Source organism: Mustela erminea, chromosome 16 (assembly GCF_009829155.1).
Source record: "Mustela erminea isolate mMusErm1 chromosome 16, mMusErm1.Pri, whole genome shotgun sequence".
Classification (NCBI taxonomy): domain Eukaryota; kingdom Metazoa; phylum Chordata; class Mammalia; order Carnivora; family Mustelidae; genus Mustela; species Mustela erminea.
The window spans coordinates 36496807-36516936 of record NC_045629.1 but is presented as its reverse complement, the minus strand read 5'-3'; the positions used below and the strand labels follow the sequence as shown (position 1 = coordinate 36516936).

General features: G+C 36.2%; 1 protein-coding gene and 1 pseudogene across 1 annotated transcript in view; both read left to right on the top strand.

Annotated features, from left to right (window-relative positions):
• Positions 1-17769, top strand: part of LOC116574942 — a 49035-nt pseudogene extending 31266 nt beyond the window's left edge.
• Positions 17770-18373: 604 nt separating this feature from the next.
• LOC116575087 overlaps positions 18374-20130 on the top strand; it is a 139304-nt gene continuing 137547 nt past the window's right edge. Inside the window, exon 1 of the mRNA XM_032316212.1 lies at positions 18374-18611. The gene's annotated coding sequence lies outside the window, so the exon portion shown is untranslated. The remainder of the gene's footprint in view (positions 18612-20130) is intronic.

Here is a 20130-nt window from a genome sequence, read left to right as displayed (position 1 = left end):
ATGAATTGCTACAAATAAAATATCTAGAATTACGTGACACATAATAAATTACTGTTGTTATATTGTCATTATCAATTTTCCTACAGCACTGTTTGAGAGTATGATTGTCCTTTACTGTGCCCAGGACATCATGGTATATTTTGATACGTACAAATATGGCATCCTACTGTTAGTCCATTGTTCATTTCCTTATTGGAATAGTCAAAAAAGGCAACTTATATATAATATATTGATCCCAGATGAAATGATTGGCCTTTTCCATTTTTGTTGTCTTCTGTTATTTAATGCTTCACAAGTCCTTTCTCATTCTGAGATCATATCATTATGTCTTTATTTTTTTCTATTTATTTGGTGATTTCACCTTTTTCATTAAACAATTTAATCCTTTCAGATTCATTTGGAATGATGATCTATTTTTTATTTTCTCTAAGTAGTCTGTGATCTTCCTTAGCTTGTTTGTTAAAGAATCCTTCTCCACATATTCTAAAATATGTCTACATATTTATTCCTATTCCCTCCTTTAAAAAGTAGAGACTAATTCCCTCCCAAGTGAATGTAAGTTGTACTTAGTGACTTGCTTCAAATGTGTACAATATAGCAGAAGTGACAGACTGTCACTTCCAAGAGAAGATCTTTAAAAGGTATTGTGGCTCCTCCCTACTCTCTCTCCGATCACTTGTTCTGGGGAAGGCAGTTACCATGTCATGAGGACATGTCAGATAACTTTATCAGATGCCCACATGGCAAGGAACAGAATATCCTGCCAAATAACAGCAAGGATCTGAGCCTCCTGCCAATCTCCATGTGATTGAGTGATCTTGGAAGCAGTTTCTCCAGCCCCAGTCAGGCATTTAGATGATGCAGACATTTTTATTTCAACCCCATTAGAAAAGTTGAACCAGATCCCCCACCTAAGTCACTGGCAAATATCTTCCCCATAGTAACTAACTGTCAGATAATAAATGTTTATTGTTTTGATCCACCAAATTTGGGGGATAATTTGTTACACAGCAATAGATAACAAATACACTAACCCAGTGGTTTTCACCTGGGGACAATTTTGCATGCCAGGGGACATTTGGTAATATTATAAGATATTTTTGATTGTCACAACTGATGGGGAGGTAGGGGCAGAGATTTCCATTGCCATCTTGTGGGTAGAAACCAGAGAGTGCTGCATTTCTTTCAGTGCATAAGACAGTACACACACACACACACACACACACACCCCACACACACCCCTGCAGCAATGAAGAATTATCAGACTCAAATGGCAATATAGTGCCAAAGGTGAGAAACCTCACAGTAACTTGTTTTCCCTGCACCTTAAAATTTCCCTTTCTCACATGTACTTATGAAAGAGGTGGGTTTGCTTCATATCCCTTGTTCATTTGGGTGCTACTTTACCTTGTTTTATCCCCAGTCCTAGGCTTTCTGCTTTCTGCCACTGGAAAATAATTTTACTTTTTCAAGAATTTGGTATAAATGAAATAATTTACTATGTACTTTTCTGTGTCTTGCTTCTTTAGTTAGGCATATTTTAGAGATTTGTTCATATTGTTGTGTGTAGCAATATTCCTTCTTTACTGTTTACTACTATTCTATTGTATGGATTTGCCAAATTTTTTTTTTAATTTTTTTTTAAGATTTATTTATTTATTTACTTATTTATTTGAGAGAGAGACAGTGAGAGAAATCATGAGTGAGGAGAAGGTCAGAGAGAGAAGCAGACTCCCCGTGGAGCTGGGAGCCCGATGTGGGACTCGATCCTGGGACTCCAGGATCATGACCTGAGCCGAAGGCAGTCGTCCAACCAACTGAGCCACCCAGGTGTCCCAGATTTGCCAAATTTTTTAAATGTTTGTTCTATTCATGGACATTTTGTTTGTTTCTTATTTTTGGTAATTATGACTAAAGATTCCATGACCATGTGGTTAAAATTCTTTGTGTTGACATATGTTTTCTTTTTCTTGGGTAAATAATGCCTAGGAGTAGAATTGCTGGGTCATGGGAAGTACATATTTAGCCTTATAAGAAATTGTCAACCTGCTTTCCAAAGTGGTTGTATCATTTTACATTCTTACCAGCAATGTATGTTCTAGTTGTTCCATTTCCTCTCTAACACTTAGTAATGTTAGTCCTTTCTGATCTTAGCCATCAGTGGATGTGTATTGGTCATTGTGTCATTGTGTTTTCTCTTGTATTTCCCTGATAACTAATGATGTTGAGCATCTTTTCATTTACTTATGGATCACTTGTATATTTTCTCTTGTGAAGTTTCTGTTCAAATCATTTCCCCATTTCAAATTGTTTTTGTCTATTCTACGTATAATTCTATATACCAATCCTTCATGAGGTATGTATGTGTAAAATCTTTTCTCCCAGATTGTGTCTTACTATGGTGGTCTAACTACATATACAAACACATGCCTCTCAAGATGAACTTCATTGATCCTGGCCTCCTGGTATCAATACTCTTGTAGAGCCCCCTCCCCTCCTTGGAATGATGATATGTAACTTCTGAGGCTAGGTCATAAAAGAGATTGCAGCATCAATCTTGCCCTCCTGGAGTGCTTGATCTAGAGAAAGCCAGTATTTTGAAAGACCCATGCAGAGAGGAACTAAGGCCTGTTGATAAACAGCTAAGAGCAACTTGCCTTCTCATGTCACAACTGTGACACTCTAAGCCAGAATCAGCCAGCCACACAAGTCACAGACTCTTGATCCACAAACACTGTGAGAGATAACAGTTTATTTCTGTTTTCAGCCACTATTTTTTGAAGAATTTTTTACACAGGAACAGATAAATTTGCATTTTCATTTGTTAGCAATGTCTTTTAAAGAATAGTTTTTAATTTATCAGTTGTTTGTTTTGTGGTTTATGTTTTCTATGACATATTTAAGAAATTTCACCCACTCCAGGATAATGAAGATTTTTAATCTTTCTTCTTGAATTTTATACTTTGAGCTTTTATCTTTGAGTCTATAATACATTTAAGATCAATTTTTGCATATGGTGTGAGGTAAGAGTCAATATTAATTCTTTTCCAAATAGACACAGAGTTTCAACACCATTTATTGAAAAGATAATTCTTTCCTCATTGAACAACTTTGCCAATTTTAGTAAAAATTCATTGTCTATTTCAGGACTCTATTCCATTTCATTTAACTATATGTCTGTCTTTATGCAATTATCACACTATCTTGATTAATTGTAATTTTTAGAATGTCTTGAAAGTCAGGAAGTATAAATAGTCCAAGTTTGTTCTTTTTTCTCACAATAATTTTGACTCTTCCAGTTTCTTTGCATTTCCGTATGATTGTTAGTTAACTCATTAATTTTTTTTTTTTTTTTTTTTTTAAAGATTTTTTCTTTATTTATCTGACAGAGATCACAAGTAGGCAGAGAGGCAAGCAGAGAGAGAGGAGGAAGCAGGCTCCCTGCAGAGCAGAGAGCCCGATGTGGGGCTCGATCCCAGGACCCTGGGATCATGACCTGAGCCGAAGGCAGAGGCTTAACCCACTGAGCCACCCAGGTGCCCCAATTTTTTTTTAAACATACCTTGAGGGGTTTGCTTGGGATTGTGAATATGTAGATCAATTTAGGAAGAATTGACCTCTTAACAATATTTAGTTTTCCAATCCCCAGACATAGATCTCAGTTTATTTAGATGGCCTCTAAATTCTCTTAGCAATATTTTGTATTTTTTATAGTATTGGTATTGCATACACTTATCCTTAAGTATTTCATGCTTTTGATGCTATTATAACTGTTATTTTTTTAAAGATTTTATTTATTTATTTGTCAGAGAGAGTGAGCACTGGCAGTCAGAGTGGCAGACAGAGGCAGAGGAAGAAGCAGGCTCCCCACCGAGCAAGGAGCCGGATGTGGGACTTGATCCCAGGACGCTGGGATCATGACCTGAGCTGAAGCCCAAGGCTTTAGCCCACTGAGCCACCCAGGCACCCCCATTCTGTATGCTTTTATTACCTTTTCTTGCACTGACTAGCACATCCAGCAGGGTGCTGAACAGAAATGGTGCCTTTGCCCTGACTTTAAGAAAACCATTCAGTGTTTTACCAGTAAGTATTATGTTATCCTTATTTATTTATTTATTTATTTATGCCCTTACCAGGTTGAGGAAATTCCCTTCTTTGCCTGTTTGCTGAGAGTTCTTATGATGAATGAGTGTTAAGTTTTATCATATGCTTTAGGAGGGAGCATCTGTTGAGATGAAATATTGATGGATTCATCTTGGTATGAACCCATCTTGATATGATGTGTTAAGTTGATTGATTTTTCAAATGTTAAAACAACCTTACATTCTTGAAATAAACTACCTTGACCATGGTGTATTAGACATTTTATTTGTGGCTAGGTTTTATTTGCTAAACTTTAAAAAGATTTTAAGCAATCTAAGCTCATTAAGCATATTGGTGTAGTTTTTTTTTGTTATGTCTTTGTCTAGGTTTATTATCAGGGTAAGGCTGGCCTAATAAAATAAGCTTGGGAATGTAGACTCCTTATCTAATTTTGAAAGAAATTGTGTAAAATTTTTATTATTTATTTCTTAAGTGTTTGAGAGATTTTACCGGTGAAGCTATCTGGGGCAGGAGTTTTCTTTCCATGAGAGTTTTAATTATGAATTTAATTTGTTTGTAGATAAAATACAATTCAAATTTTCATATCTTATCTTTTATTCCTAATATTAGTATTTTGTGTCTTCTTTTTTACTTTATCAGTTTAGATAAAGGTCTTTCAGTTTGACTGATCTCTTTAAAACAAAGCTTTGGTTTCATTAATTTGTCCATTTTCTGTTTCATTTGTTTTAGCTTTCACCTTTTTTATTGCCATATTTAGACTTATTTGGGGTTTATTTGCTCTTTCTTTTAAAGTGTACATTTGTCCTGGGAACTGACCTTTTTTTTTTTTTTTAAGATTTTATTTATTTATTTGACAGACAGAGATCACAAGGAGGTAGAGAGAGAGGAGGAAGGAGTGTCCCTGCTGAACAGAGAGCCCGATGCAGGGCTCGATCCCAGCACCCTGGGATCCTGATCTGAGCTGAAGGCAGAGGCTTTAACCCACTGAGCCACCCAGGTGCCCCTCCCCCACCTTTTAAAAGTTTTTATTTATTTTTTTAGTAATCTCTACCCCTAACATGAGGTTCAAAATCAGGACCCTGAGATCAAGTGTGGCATGCTCTTCTGACTAAGCCAACCACGCACCATGGGACCTTAATTCTTTTCGGGCATTAGCATGTAGAGCATAAATTTCCTTCTGTACACTGTTTTAGCTTAATCCCCCCAATTTTGATATATTTTATTTTTGTTTGTCCTAAATATTTTCTTATATTTTATGTGATTCCTTCTTTGACCCATGAAGTATTAGGACGTATGTTGCATAATTTTCAAATATTTGGGAACTTACCAGATATCTTTTTGTCATTGTTTTCTAATTTAATTCTATTATGGTCAGAGAATGTGCTCTATTATTTCTATCTTTTTAAATCATTGATACTTGTTTTATCCCTCAGCTTCTCAGTGAATTTTTCATTTGCACATGAATAGTATATTTTCTGCTGTTGTGGGAGAGAATGAAAATTGTTCTATACATGGTTATTTGGTCAAGTTGAATAATAATATTTTTCAAGCTTCCTATAGCTTTCGTGAATTTCATCTACTTGCTACTATCAATTATTAAGAGGAATATTGAAATCTCTCGCTGTAATTGTGGAAACACCATTTTTGCCTTTGTGTTCTATTGGTTATTCATGTATTTTAAAGGTCTGTTATTAGATGTATATATATTTAGGATTATTTTTTCTTCTTTATCATTACAAAATTTCCTTCATAATCTGTTAGTATTATTTGTTTTGAATTAATAATAATATTGATTTATCCACTTCAGTTTTCTTAATGATTAGTGTTTGAGTAATATCTTTTTCCATATTTTACTTTTAATGTATCCTTATCTTTATATTTCAAAGTAGTTTTGTTGTAGACAGCATTGGTTGAAACTTGATTTTTTTATCCAATCAGGACAATCTCTGCCTTTTAATTGAAGTGTTCAGACCATTTAAATATAATGATTATTGATATAATTAGCTTTACATTTTATTTTTATACCATCTCTTCTTGTTTCTTTTTCTTTTTTCTTTTTTCTGAGTTGCAATGGATTAGATGAATTTTTCCAAAAGATTTATTCATTTTAAAGAGAGAGACAAGAGTGGAAGGAGCACAAGGGGAGGGAGAGAGAATCCCAAGCAGACTCTGTAACAAGCACAGAGTCCCACGAGTCCCTTGGGATTCCACGTGGAGCTTGATTCCATGACCTTGAGACCACGATCCCAGCTGAAACCGAAAGTCTGAAGCTTAACCGACTACCCCACCCAGGTGCCCCTAGATGAGTATTTTCTAATATTCCATTGTATCTCCACTACTGACTTATTACCTATAGCTCTTAGTAGTTTTTTATTGTTTGTTTTAGGACTTATAGAATGCATCTTTAACTTACACAGTCTAACTCCGAATACTATTATACCACTTCATATTTAATGTAAGAACTTTATGGCAGTGTACTTCAACTTTTCCCTTCTTTTTCTTAGTGCTGTTGTTGTTGTAAGTTGAAGTACTACACGTTGTATCCTCTATAGTACATTACTAGCATTTTTACTTTAGAAGAATCACTTTTTTAAATAAAAAAGTTTTATATTTTTGCACATATATATTTTTCCAATGATATTCATTTCTAAAAGTTTTTTTTTCAAGTAAGATATATTTTTTTAAGATTTTATTTATTTATTAGAGAGATGGAGAGAGAGAGTACAGCAGAGCAGCAAGCAGAGGAAGAGAGAGAAGCAGGCTCCCCACTGAGCGGGAGGCCGATGTGGGGTTCGATTCTAGGACCTCGGGATCATGACCTGAGCCAAAGGCAGCCGCTTAACTGACAGAGCCACCCAGGCACCCCTGAACAATATTCATTTCTTTAAGTGGGTCTGTATTACAAGTTGATTCAATTTCCTTTAGCCTAAAGGTCTTCCTTTTATATTTCTGGTAGTAAAGTTCTACTGATAATAATTATCTCAGATTTTATTTGTCAAAAAAAGTTTTATTTCACTTTCATTTTTTAAGGAATTTTTTTGCTAGGTAAAGAATTCTACTTTGATTATTTTTTTCCTTCAGTTTTTTAAAGATGTACTTTGTCTTCTAGCCTGCAGTTTCTGATGAAAGTTCTGAAATAATTTAACATTTCTGTTTCTCCTGTTGTTGGTTTTCTGCTCCTTTTATGTTGTTATTGTTTCCTTAAAAAATTTTTTTTTATCAGTGGTTTTGAACAATCCGATTAGTACATACCTTTATGTGATTAATCCTCCATGAGATTCACTGGGCTTCTTGGATTTATGGGGTTTTTTAAAGAATTTTTTTTTTTTTTAAGATTTTATTTATTTATTTGTCAGACAGAGAGCGAGCGAGAGCGAGCACAGGCAGACAGAGTGGAAGGCAGAGTCAGAGGGAGAAGCAGGCTCCCTGCGGAGCAAGGAGCCCGATGTGGGACTCGATCCCAGGACGCTGGGATCATGACCTGAGCCGAAGGCAGCTGCTTAACCAACTGAGCCACCCAGGCGTCCCTTGGATTTATGGGGTTTTATGTTTTATCATATTTAGAAAAGTTTTGGCTGTTATTTTTTCAAATGCTGTTTCTACTTCCTGTTGATCTCCCTTCTGGGACTCCAATTGCATATATTGTAATTAAATATGTATTACATCATTACTGTTTAGTTTCCCCCCCCAACCCCGATAGGTCACTGAGGCTCTGCTTTTGTTGTTGATATTTTAATTTGTTCGTTTTTAGAGACTTCTTTTTTCTTTTTGCACTTCAGTTTGGGTGGTTTCTATTGCTCTGTCTTGAGTTTAACTTTTCTTTTGTGGTACCTAATCTACTGTTAAGACCATCTAGTATAGTTCCTATTTCAGATATTATATTTTTCAACCCTAGGAAGTACATTTGGTATTTTAAAAAATATTTTCCCGTCTTCATTATATTTATTTTTCCTTTAAATTCTTGTACATGTTTATAATAACTCTTTTATCATTCTTGTCTGCTAATTCCATCATTTATATTATTTCATAATTTTTTTTTCTATGACAGATTATTCTTCTGCTGTGAGAAACATATTTGTGCTTCTTTGCATGTCTAGTAATAGCTGCCTGCTGGACCTTGTCAGTGTGTGCTTTGTTGAGTGCTGCTTTGTGTGTTCTTTAAGAATGCTAGATTTCAAAATTTGTCATACTAGATAAGTTATTTCATAATCAGCTAGGTTCTTTTGAGTCTTGTTTTTAAGCTTTTTTTGGTGAGCTGATGTAGAGTAGACTGTACTCTGGGTATTCAAAAAGGCTCCTAGAATCTGGCTGGCCAGACTCAAACACCTCTAAGCTGTTTGTGAACTTTGAGAATTATTCACTTTACAGCTCTCTGGTCCATTTTTTTGTCTGGCCTTGGAGAGTTTCACCTTATGCATGTGTTAATTATATTCAATAACAGTCTCAGGATTTAATCTTAAATCTTATTAAATCTCAGGATTTAATATCTTTTCTTCATGTTGTTTTCTCCTCTCTAGCTCTCTACCCCACCAAGTCTAGTAATCTTCCCAAACTATATTATCTTTCTCTTCAACTCAGTGGGTTAATTTTACCTTAATATCCAGTCTTTCCCTACTGCTACTCCTGAAGCAGTGCAATTCCCAAGCATAAGTCTTCCAGTCTAGAGCAGTGTTCTGGGACCCCAGAAGTTCCATTCATGTTAGTCTTGGTCCTCCAAGTCTAGTAGAATTGTCTCAGAAGGTGAGGTAAGCTTGGTACTCAGTCTACTGTGGCCATGAAAACTCTAATACCTTCTGTTGTGATGACTATTTCACCAGTGTCATTTACACAATCTTAACTCATTTTATAATTCAGGACATGGATATGGATATGATCAATCTCACACAAACATACATTTCCATACACACATGCATATACAGCCAAACACAAGTATGCACACATGTGGACAAAATGTATTATCAGAGGCTATAAATACATATTTAAAACCTTAATTTAGTAATAGTGACTAACAATTTTTGAGAATTTATTATGAGCCAGGAACTGTAAAAGAAAAACAACAACAACAACAACAGACCAGTTTTATATGCATTATTTCGTTTTCCTCTTATGAACTACAAACATTAGAGAATTTGGGTAATTTGTACAAAGTCTTTCATCCAGTAACAGATGAAGTCAAACTTGAGTACAGGCATCCTAACTCTAGAGGAGGGGCTGGTAAACTATGGTGGGCAAACTGATACCCATTTTTGTAAGTAAAGTTCTGTACCAAGACAGGCATATGCTCATTCTCTTTTGTATTATCTGTGGCTACTTTTGAGCTACAATAGAGTTGAGTAGTTGCAACATAGACTGTATAGTATACAAAGCCTAAAATATTTATTAACTAACCCAGGGCAGGATAAGTTTACTGACCTTGTTCTAAAACACAAATTAGGGATGCCTGGGTGGCTCAGTTGGTTAAGTATCTGCCCTTGGCTCTGGTCATGATCCCAGGGTCATGCGATCAAGTCCTGCATCAGGCTCCTTGCAAGGAGCCTTCTTCTCCCTCTGCCTACCACTCTCCCTAACTGTGCTCTCTCTTTTTGACAAATAAATATATAAAACCTTTTAAAAATACACAAATTAATTATTCCATCATTTCAAGGTCATTTCCCCTGCTACTTTGAGGTAGTTTTTCATGTCATTTTGCTGACCATGTAAATTCTCTTCATTCATTTTTCTCTGAGTTCCAAATACATTTTTCAGCATACCAAAAATAGTGCATCACGAAGATGTATGCCCCTCACTTAAAAAATGGCTATCTCCATCCTCTAGAATGAAAAGTTTCTAAGAGCTGATGTTTTGTCTACACTACAGTATCCTCAGTGCCTAAGACAGAGCCTAGCATAGAGTAGGTCCTAGGCAGAATAACTCTTAATGATGATCCCTTGACTATACAAATTATTATCTGATTAAACTCTAAGATAGGACTTTATCCCTCCCTAGGTAAACCTATAATAAAAGGTGGTTTTTTTATACTTCCTTTTCCCACTGATTCATAACGCCAACTTTAAAAATTATTATTATCAAAGGCTGAATTGCCACATGTACTAGTTAACCCAGTTGTCAGTTAAGGTTGGCCTACCCTTTGATATTTAAATAAAATTGGCTCCAACCCCTTAGTCAACATCCTATGAGAAATCCAATCTCCCTCTTACAAATTCTCCGAATCTCCAAAAGAATTTATTTACATGGTCTCTTCTGGCTTTGTGAATCAGCTTCTAATTAACTTCTGCTTTTACATACATCTCATCCCACATGGCTGGCCTCTTCTCTGCTTCCCTCCAGACATGAATCTCAAGATTTTTTTTTTTTGATTCCTTCTCACTACTCCCACCCCCTTAAAAAAGAAAATCTCACTCGTGAGAGTTATCCTCTGTGTGCAGCATTCTTCATTGACAGTTAGAGGGAGACAAAGGGGATCTTCATGCAGCAATACAAACAATTTAAAATCGATCTTAAGAATCACAGAATTCTACTACTGACACTAATATTACACTATACATTAACTAACTGGAATTTAAATAAAAACTTGAAAAAGCAAAGTTAAATAAATAACATTGATCTTAAAAACTCCCTGTTGTCTTAAAGCCTTCAGCCAATCTACAGCCAGAAATTTCTCATTGGCCACCTATCTCGACAAGCATGTGAGTTTTCCTCTATTTACTCTCTTTTCATACAAGTTTTTCATTTTTGATTTTTGGGACAGAGTAATGTGTCTTTCTTTCTTTTTTTTTTTTTTTTAAAGATTTTATTTATTTATTTGACAGAGAGAGATCACGAGTAGGCAGAGAGGCAGGCAGAGAGAGAGAGAGGAGGAAGCAGGCTCCTGCTGAGCAGAGAGCCCGATGCGGGACTCGATCCCAGGACCCCGAGATCATGACCTGAGCCGAAGGCAGCGGCTTAACCCACTGAGCCACCCAGGCGCCCTGTGTCTTTCTTTTTGTTCCATTATCTTCTTCCAGCCTAGGCCCCAAGGCTCTTACCTTTTACCCTTGTGCAATATATTAAGATATCTTTCTCAACAAAAGGATATCTTTCCCAAGAGAAATTCTAGTGTGAAATGTTAAAATTAGGTTTTTTCCATTTCATTAAACAATAATCTATTTCTGGGCCATCTATTCTCTTCCTTTTATCTGTCTTTCTATTTTTGCAATCATTAATATCACACTTTTAATTACTATAGCTATGGTATATAGTTTACTACCTATAAGCAGGGTTAATATACCAAATGCTTAACAACAGGTAAAGCACAAAAATGAACCACATGAACTAAGCAATCACAACAGAGCGCTGACACAGATCACAAAGCATAACCATAAGGGTACGTACAGGCTACCTTTAAGGGAAATGTTCGTCATTACTCTTCATTTTCAAAATTTCTAGTTTTTTTCTCACATAATGGTTATTATCAGTTATATGTGTCATTTTGTCTAATTAAAAAAAAAACTCATCAGGTTTGCAGTTGGGATTGCAATAACAACAAAAACATTCTCCTGATCTCTGAGAAGGCCAGGGAGGCTGAAGGTTGAATCAATGACCAATGACTGATGATTTGGTCAATCCTGTCTATACAGTGAAGTTTCCATAAAAACCCAAAGAACAAAATTGGAGAGCTTCGGGGTTGGTGAACACATGAAGAGTTGAGGAGAGTGGTCCATTGGAAGAGGGCGTGGAGACTCCACACCCCTTTCCATATACCTTGCCCTATGTGTCTCCTCCATCTGGCAACTCCTGAGTTATATTCTTTTGTAATAAACTGGTAAAGTGTTTTTCAAAGTTCTGTGAGCCATTCCAGCATATTAATCAAACCCAAAGAGGGAATGCTGGGAACCTCCTATCTATAGCCAATAGGTTAGAAAAACAGGTGACAACTGGACTTGGGACCGGCAGCTGTAGAGGAGCAGGGGGCAGTCTTATAGGGCTCGCCTCATAAACTATGGGATCTGATGCTATCTCCAGGTAAATAATCTCAGAAATGAGTTAAATTGTCAGATACTCTGTCAGTGTCCTCTGAGAACTGGAGATTTGCTTGGTGCTGAAAATAAAACACACACCAGGATTGTATTAATAGGTGTGATATATCTTTGCATTCCTGGATTCTTCTTTTCTTGTTTGTTGTGTTTTTATATTAAACAATCTGTTGAAATCCCTTGACACATAGGCTACCCTCTTCTGAGAGGCCGCAGAGTGCATGGAATAATTATGGCCTCAACTGAGGGCCTTTTTTTTTCTCCCCCCCCACAATAACACTAACATTGGTCCATAGCTGAGCAGAACAATGATGGGTTCTGGAGCCAAAGATACTCATTTAAAAATTAGCCTGTAGCTTAGGACATGGCCTGGAATAAAGACTTTGCCAACACCCTCCTGAAGAGTGATGGCAGAATTAGACACTGTTGAGAGAGATACAGGTAGCTGGATGACATGGAAACAGAGAGTCTTCATAGAAAGACACAGTAATCAGAAGTCAAGAGGTAAAAGTAAAAACAGGTAGAGGGAAGTGACAGTGAGACAGAAACAGTCATTGCAGAAGCAGAGGTATGTTTAGCTCTACGGGAGAGAACCTAGAATAGAAAGCACTTTCTTTCTTGCTGCTGAGGGACAACAGGGTAAACCAGACAGCTGCTGGATCACTGTAGTTATAAGAGACACTGAGCACCAGTGGATCTTGAAAGGCATTTCAGTTTTTCAGGAAGCCTGACCATATGACTGTTGAGAGATTGTTTTGCATAGGTCTTCCGTATCCACAGAAGTTACCTACGTAAGGCTTTTTTACTGCCAGAAAAACCTAACTCATGCATTGTTTTCTTAAAGTATTGCAATGTCTAATTTTCTACTTTAAGCAATTTTTTTTCCAGTATTCATTTGGAAGCGTTGGCTCTAATATTTCATGTGTGTATATGCATGTGCTTACGTGCACGTACACACTCTCTTTGTAGGTTAAATAAATATTTTCTGTTACATCGATTTCCTTCTTTAGTGGACCCCTTGTATTACCTGTCTTAACAGGTTTACTTTGCTGGATTTCACAAAATCAGTTGTAGTTTATAATTGCTATTATTGCATAGTTTTCCTTTACCCTTATATTTGATAAAAGTATATCAGATGGAGAATTTATTTTAAAAAATCTATAGCTTTGTGAGACTGAATGCCAAATTCCAAATAAAATTCAAAACTTTAAAACACTGTAGTTGGGGTGTTTGGGTGGCTCAGTCAGGCAAGTGGCTGCCTTCGGCTTGGGTCATGGTCCTGGGGTCCTGGGATTGAGCCCCACGTCAGGGTCCCTGCTCTTCGGGGAGCCTGCTTCTCCCTCTGTACCCCTGGCCTCGTGTGCATGCTCTTGCTTTCTCTATCGCAAATAAAGAAAGAAAATCTTTAAAAAAATAAATAAATAAAACACTGTAGTATATTTCTTAGAAAACTCTACTTTTCTGAAGTATTCAGAATTCTTTATATGAAAATGTCATGCAATTTTTCAATGTAATATCATGGTAGGTTCAGGAATCCAGGTGCCCATAGATTGGTTGTCTTAATAACCCACTTAATGACTTCTTTGAATCCACAACGTTTTTCCTATAACTTTAAAGTTCCACTTCATCGTGACTCTATGTTTGGGCATGTGACTTGTTTTGGTCAATAGGATGTTAGCCAACATGACACAAACAGAGGCTTTGTAGAAAGGTGCATGTGCTTTTCTGTTGCCTTTTTGCATGATTGGCCCTAGTCACTCTTCCCCTCTGCCATGCTATGAGCACATGTCCAGCTGCTCTGCAGGAAGGATATGGCAGACGTGAGGAATAGGGCTAAGTTATTTCAGACATCTGAGCTTGGGCCATCCTGGTTCATCCAATTGCCAGCCAGTCCTCAGATACATCAGGAAATCCAGATGAGATCAGAAGAAACTTCCAGCTAAACCTATTCAATATCAACAACCTGTATTTTTTATTTAGTGAACTAAATACGTGTTTATTATTTTAAGACACTGGGTTTTGGTGGTTGGTTATGAAACATTATTGTGACAACAGATAATACAGAGATACCAACGTAATAATTAACCAGCGAAGGGACCTCACTATGTATACCTCACTATGTATCTGATGTACCAAGTCAGAGATAATATTCACAGATGGTATTTTCATACACTCATAATTCTTTTTGTATTGTGTTTCTGGAAAAATTCATTTATTACCCCAGGAGTGGTAATGGTACAGAGAATGTTCCCCTGTAGCACTTTAGCAGCATTTTAGACGTGAGACTTGCCAAAAAAGAAGTGTGACTTTGCTTATTATGCAGTCTTTTAGTACTTGAAGTGTTAAGAAGATAAATAGATTTCATGTGATCAAGATGGTAAAGATACATTACATTCTCTGCCTCAAATTCTCATGTGGATTTAAGTTGTTGGTGAAAAGAAATGAGAATGTAATCAGGTTTGTGAATGCTTGTAGCTATGATTTTTCCTGATGACGAGCAGATTGTAGAATGCCTTTTAAAGAAAGCTTGGAAATACACGTGGTCAGGTGAAGTCCTACTCTTATATTAGACAGATAGCTCTTTCAAAATAAGAGTAGGAGTTTCAGCTCCAGTTAACAAACATTTATTGATCATCTATTCTGTACCAGGCATTATAAATACAAAATCAGTGAAAATTAGCCTCTGCCCTAGAGGCACTTAGAGTTCAGAAAAGAGACAAATAAATCACGATAGAAAAATAAATGCTATATTGGGACGCCTGGGTGGCTCAGTTGGTTAAGCGGCTGCCTTCGGCTCAGGTCATGATCCCAGCGTCCTGGGATCGAGTCCCACATCGGGCTCCTTGCTCGGCGGGGAGCCTGCTTCTCCCTCTGCCTCTAGCCTGCCACTCTGTCTGCCTGTGCTTGCGCTCTGTATCTCTCTCTAACAAATAAATAAAAAAATCTTTAAAAAAAAAAAAAAAGAAAAATAAATGCTATTGTAAGTACAATGATGGTCACACACACAAAGGTGGTTGAGGGAGTATCAAAGGGTGAGTGGGGGCTGTGCTTGTCCAAAAATGTTAGAGGATAAGTAGATTTAGAGAAGTAAAAAAAAAGCCTTAAGTGGGAAAGTCTTCCAGCAAGGAGCAAAGCATGAACAATGATCCAGAGTGCAGAAAAGCCTCAGTTATGCAGGAAACCACAGAACATAATGTGGGAACTGGAAGTTACACAAATGTAACCAAAATACATATGTATGCCAAAATACAATCAAATACTTGTTAGGTATTTGCTTGTGTTATCAAATATGCAAGTATTTTTGGTAATAGAGATTTTTGTTTTATTTTACATATTGGAAAAATAATCTTTATGCCTTTTAATACCTTCTACATATCTGTAAACTCCATGTGGACAGAGAACAAGTTTATTTTACTCCTCTGCATTCCAGCACCCAGTACAGTGCCTGAAATTTCATAGGAATTCAGTACGTATTTGTTGAGCAAATTACTGAATTCTTGAACTTGTGGCCATTGTCAAAATCCAACAGAAACTTATCTTTTAAATTATTCTTTTTAATTTACTCATAGAGTACTTTTCTTGAACAATTTGTCTGTCTCAAGTTGTCTTCAATAAAAGTTTAATCTTCTGTTTTATAATTCTCCCTATTTTTGGATTTTTAAAATATATTCTGTCAGTATTGGTTTTCTCCCCATACATTCAACTATGTATTCATCCAAGATAGACTTACTGACTACTTGGTTATGAGCCAGCATTGTGCTACAGCCCTGGGTGGAGTAGTAACAAGTAGTAACAAGTCTACTTGTGGTCTGAGCCTCAGTGGGACTTACTTTCCAGTGAGGAAAACAGACCAATATTGAATAAATAATTTATAAGCACATTGGATGTTACATATAAAATTGAAGAGTTTTATGAGAGTGTGTAACCGCTTCTTTTCGCCTCTATTCAATATGGATTATTATATAATGATTATATAGCGTGTTTATCATATTTTTAGTTTGTGTTCTCCACTTTCTGTATTGCTATGCCACAGTTGTAATTAATGTGTGGTACATAGAAAATGCACTGTAAACATTATTTGTTGGAATGAATGAGTGAAAAGAATAAATGAATTTTATTAGAGCCATGATCCATAGTATACTGGTTTAATTTCTGTGTAAAATGAGGTTATTAGTCAAATCTATTTTGTTATCTGATATTAGTCAACAAATGTTCATTGGAGGTTTATTTAAGTTATGCAGCAGATGTGGGGAATTCAAAGAAGAACAGTAAGTCTCCTGCCTTTGCAGAAATTGTAATTCGGGCAAACAAGATAATAGCATATGAGAAGCTAAACATTTAGCACAAGAAAACATACATATCATGTATCTTCTAGACAAAGGCCTGTGCTGGGTAATGTGAAGAACAAAAGAAAAGAGTATACCATGACTCCCTGTTACTTATAATTTAAGTGAGGAGACAAGACAAATATATTTACAATGAAAATAATACCAAACAGTAAATGATACTTTCTGGTGCTCAAGAGGTAAGACACTCAGGGCTTCAGCAGATGGAAATCGTCCAAAGTGTTAGCATGTTTTTTCACTCAACCAAACATTAGAACAGTAAATCCAAAGTGAGGTATATGTATTTCAGAAGAGCACTAGGCTGTCCATTGTACTTTGGGAAAAAAATACTAAAACTTCTAGTTATTTAAAAATAATTTAAAAGAAACGAGTCCTTCCTAACACTTAATTAAAAAGATTGACAACGGGCCATCACAGTCTATAGCTTGTGAATGTCTGGTGTTAGGATTTAACCTCGTATCACATGGGAGCAAAGTAGTGGGAATTGCATTCCCCAGAACAATGGGGCACCTCCTCCCATTTCTTCATCATGAGGTTATCTGCATTGTTATAAGTTCTACCTAAACTAACATTCATGAAATGGACAAATGACTTAAAAAATCCTTCAAAGGAACAGCAGATAAAATTAATAATATAAGCAAAATTGGACTAAAAAGAAAATCTTAGCAGTGACACTTTTCTTTGTGAACATGCTTTTTGGCAATTACAGTATTAAACAAGATTTATTCAGATATAATAAAAAGTCACCTCCCCTCGTGTTCAAAGTTATGATGAAACTATTTGAAGTGTGGATTTTTTTTTTGTTATTGCTAATGAAGATCCATGATAGCTCATGATAGCTCATGATTAGCAAGACATAAAAACTAAGCATCCAAAACATAAGGACAAACTTTTGCAATTTTTCCAGAAGTTTTCAAAGTCAAGAATTACTCAATCTGGCATTTAGTGAAACTTTACTAAACTCAATAACAAATAAGTTTACTTATTAAAAAAGACCACTTGGGCTTTCCACACCACACAGGGAGGGCTCCCTGTGGCATTGTCTTAAATTAAAGGGAATCTTTCACAGTATCTGGAGCCCCTGATGTCCTGTAAATGAAGAAGGAGAATGTCCTCAAATTCCTTGCATCAGGAACCCACCTGATTTCCAAATGGAACAGTGCATCTACAAAAGGAAATGTGATGGCATCTCTATCATAAATCTGAAGAGAAGCTGGGAGAAGCTCCTGCTGGCAGCTTGTACCACCGTTGCCCTTGAAAACCTGGCTCTTGTCAATTTCATATCATCCAGGGATACTGGCCAGTGAGCTGAAATGCCCTGCTGCTTCCAGAGCCACTATTCCTGCTGGCCGCTTAGTTCCTGTAGACTTCACTACGCAGAGCCAGGCAGCCTCTGGGAGCTGAGACTTCAGGTGGTTACTGATCCCAGGGCTGCCCACCAGCCTCTCACAGAGGCATCTTACATTAACCTGCCTACAGTCGCTCTGTGTAACACAGACTCTCCTCAGCACTGTGTGGACATGGCCGCTCCTTGCAACAACAAAGGGGCTCACTCAGTGGGTCTGATGTGGTGGATACTAGGCTGGGAAGTTCTATGCGTGTGTGGCACCATTTCCCGCAAACACTCTTTGGAAGTTACACCTGATCTCTAGTTCTACAGAGATCTTGAAAAGATGGAAAAGGAAGAGCAGGCTGCTGCTGGCGAGATTGTGACCGAGGAGGAATTTCAAGGTGAATGGACTGCTCCAGCTCACGAGTTCACCGGTACTCCACCTGAAGTCCAAGAATGGTGTGAGGGCGTGCAGGCACCCTCTGTGCTGATTCAGCAGCTCCCTACTGAAAACTGGAGTGCTCAGCCGGCTTCTGAAGGCTTCTCCCACTGTTCAGGCCTCTGAAAGGGTAGGAACGAGCACTAAGTGGTCCTAAGCTGCTCTTCTGCAAAGGCAAACAACGTGGAAATAAGGCTGATGAAAAATAAATACTTTCTTAAAGAAAAAAAAAAAAAAAAGACCATTTGGAAAACTGTTTTCCCTTCCAAAGTGAATAAGACTGGAATAATTCACGAAGCAATAAGCCACACTAACATCCATTTTCCTTTGTCACCAGATACATAGAAAACACTGCCAAAGCTGAAGACTTTGAAAAACAGGTAAGACAAATTATATAGCATTAGAATTTATGTCATGATAGAGCTGGGTGAATATATTGGCATTTCTATTCTGTCTCAGATTCTATTGGCTAGATTGTATTTAAAAAAAAAAATTCATGATTAATCACAATTTTGTGCCTCTAAAAGAAGAATTTACTGTACGCCTAAAGCTCATATTGTATGCTAACTAACTGGAATTGAAAGAAAAAACTTTAAAGAAAAAGAAGAATTTACTGGAATTCTCAGCAGTACAAAAAGGCTTACTGAATTTCTTTTAAAAATGTTTTATGGGAAACACATATTGTGATGGAGCTGATGCTTTGCATGCAGTTGAAAATTCAAAAATATTTTAAGTAATGTTTTTATATGTGAATTCTCTTAACTGCATCATTGATAAGCAAACTTTTCTTTCATCAGAGAAACTGAAGCCAGAAGCGCATCAACATTAGTTCTTAATTTCAAAAAAACATGAGCCTTTAAAATATTGTCAAATTTTTACATGACTTAATGAAATAGGAGATAACAATAATATTTGCAACCATAGAGAATTTACTGGTTATTTTATTGAAAAATACTTAAAACTGCTGTTGAATTTAAAGACAAATTTACAAAAAGGTTTTTAAAATTTGCTGACCCTTTCCCTGATAACAAAATATTTATCAATAAAGTGCTACTTAACAAATATTTAAAAACAAGCATGCCTATTCTTTAAGTATTATTAAAGTAAAGAAAACTTTTTTTTTCAGTAAATGAGAAAGTAAACAATTTTGGGGGAAATGGTATTATGGAAAAGGTATTTGAAAAACAAGTGTTTGAAAATATTTTTATTAATATGTAATATTGTGGCTGAAAAATGATGCAAGTATGTCACTTCTAAGGATGCTTATAGTTGAAAACTTTACAACCTTTTTTATTATGAGGTATAATTGACATACAATATAATATTAATTTCAGGTGTATAACAGTGATTAGACATTTGTATACATTACAAAATGATCACCACAGGAAGTCCAGTTACCATGCATCATACAAATACAATATTATTAACTATATTCCCCATGCTGTACATTATATTCCTGTAACTTATTTATTTTACAACTGGAAGTTGTAAATTCTCCCCTTGAGCAGCCCTCCTCCTGGTAACTATCAGTCTGTTTTCTGTAACTATGAGTTTGGGTTTTGTTTTGTATTGTTTGTTTCATTTTTTAGATTCCACATGTAAGTGAAATCATGTGGTATTTGTCTTTATATGTCTAATTTATTTTGCTTAGCATAGTACCCTCTAGGTCCATCCATGTTGTCACAAATACAATCTTTGAAATAGAATTTTCTACCCTATCTAAACATAGTCCAAATGAAGTTTTGAATCTTTTTACCCTTTTTTTTTTTTTTTTTTTTTTTTTTACAAAATGCCTACATCAAGATGACCTCAAGGAGAACAGAATTTCCTGTTTGAATTTCAACAAAAAGTTTTATGTAATTAGTGCCTGGGCATAAAAAAATGAGCATTGTACTTAAC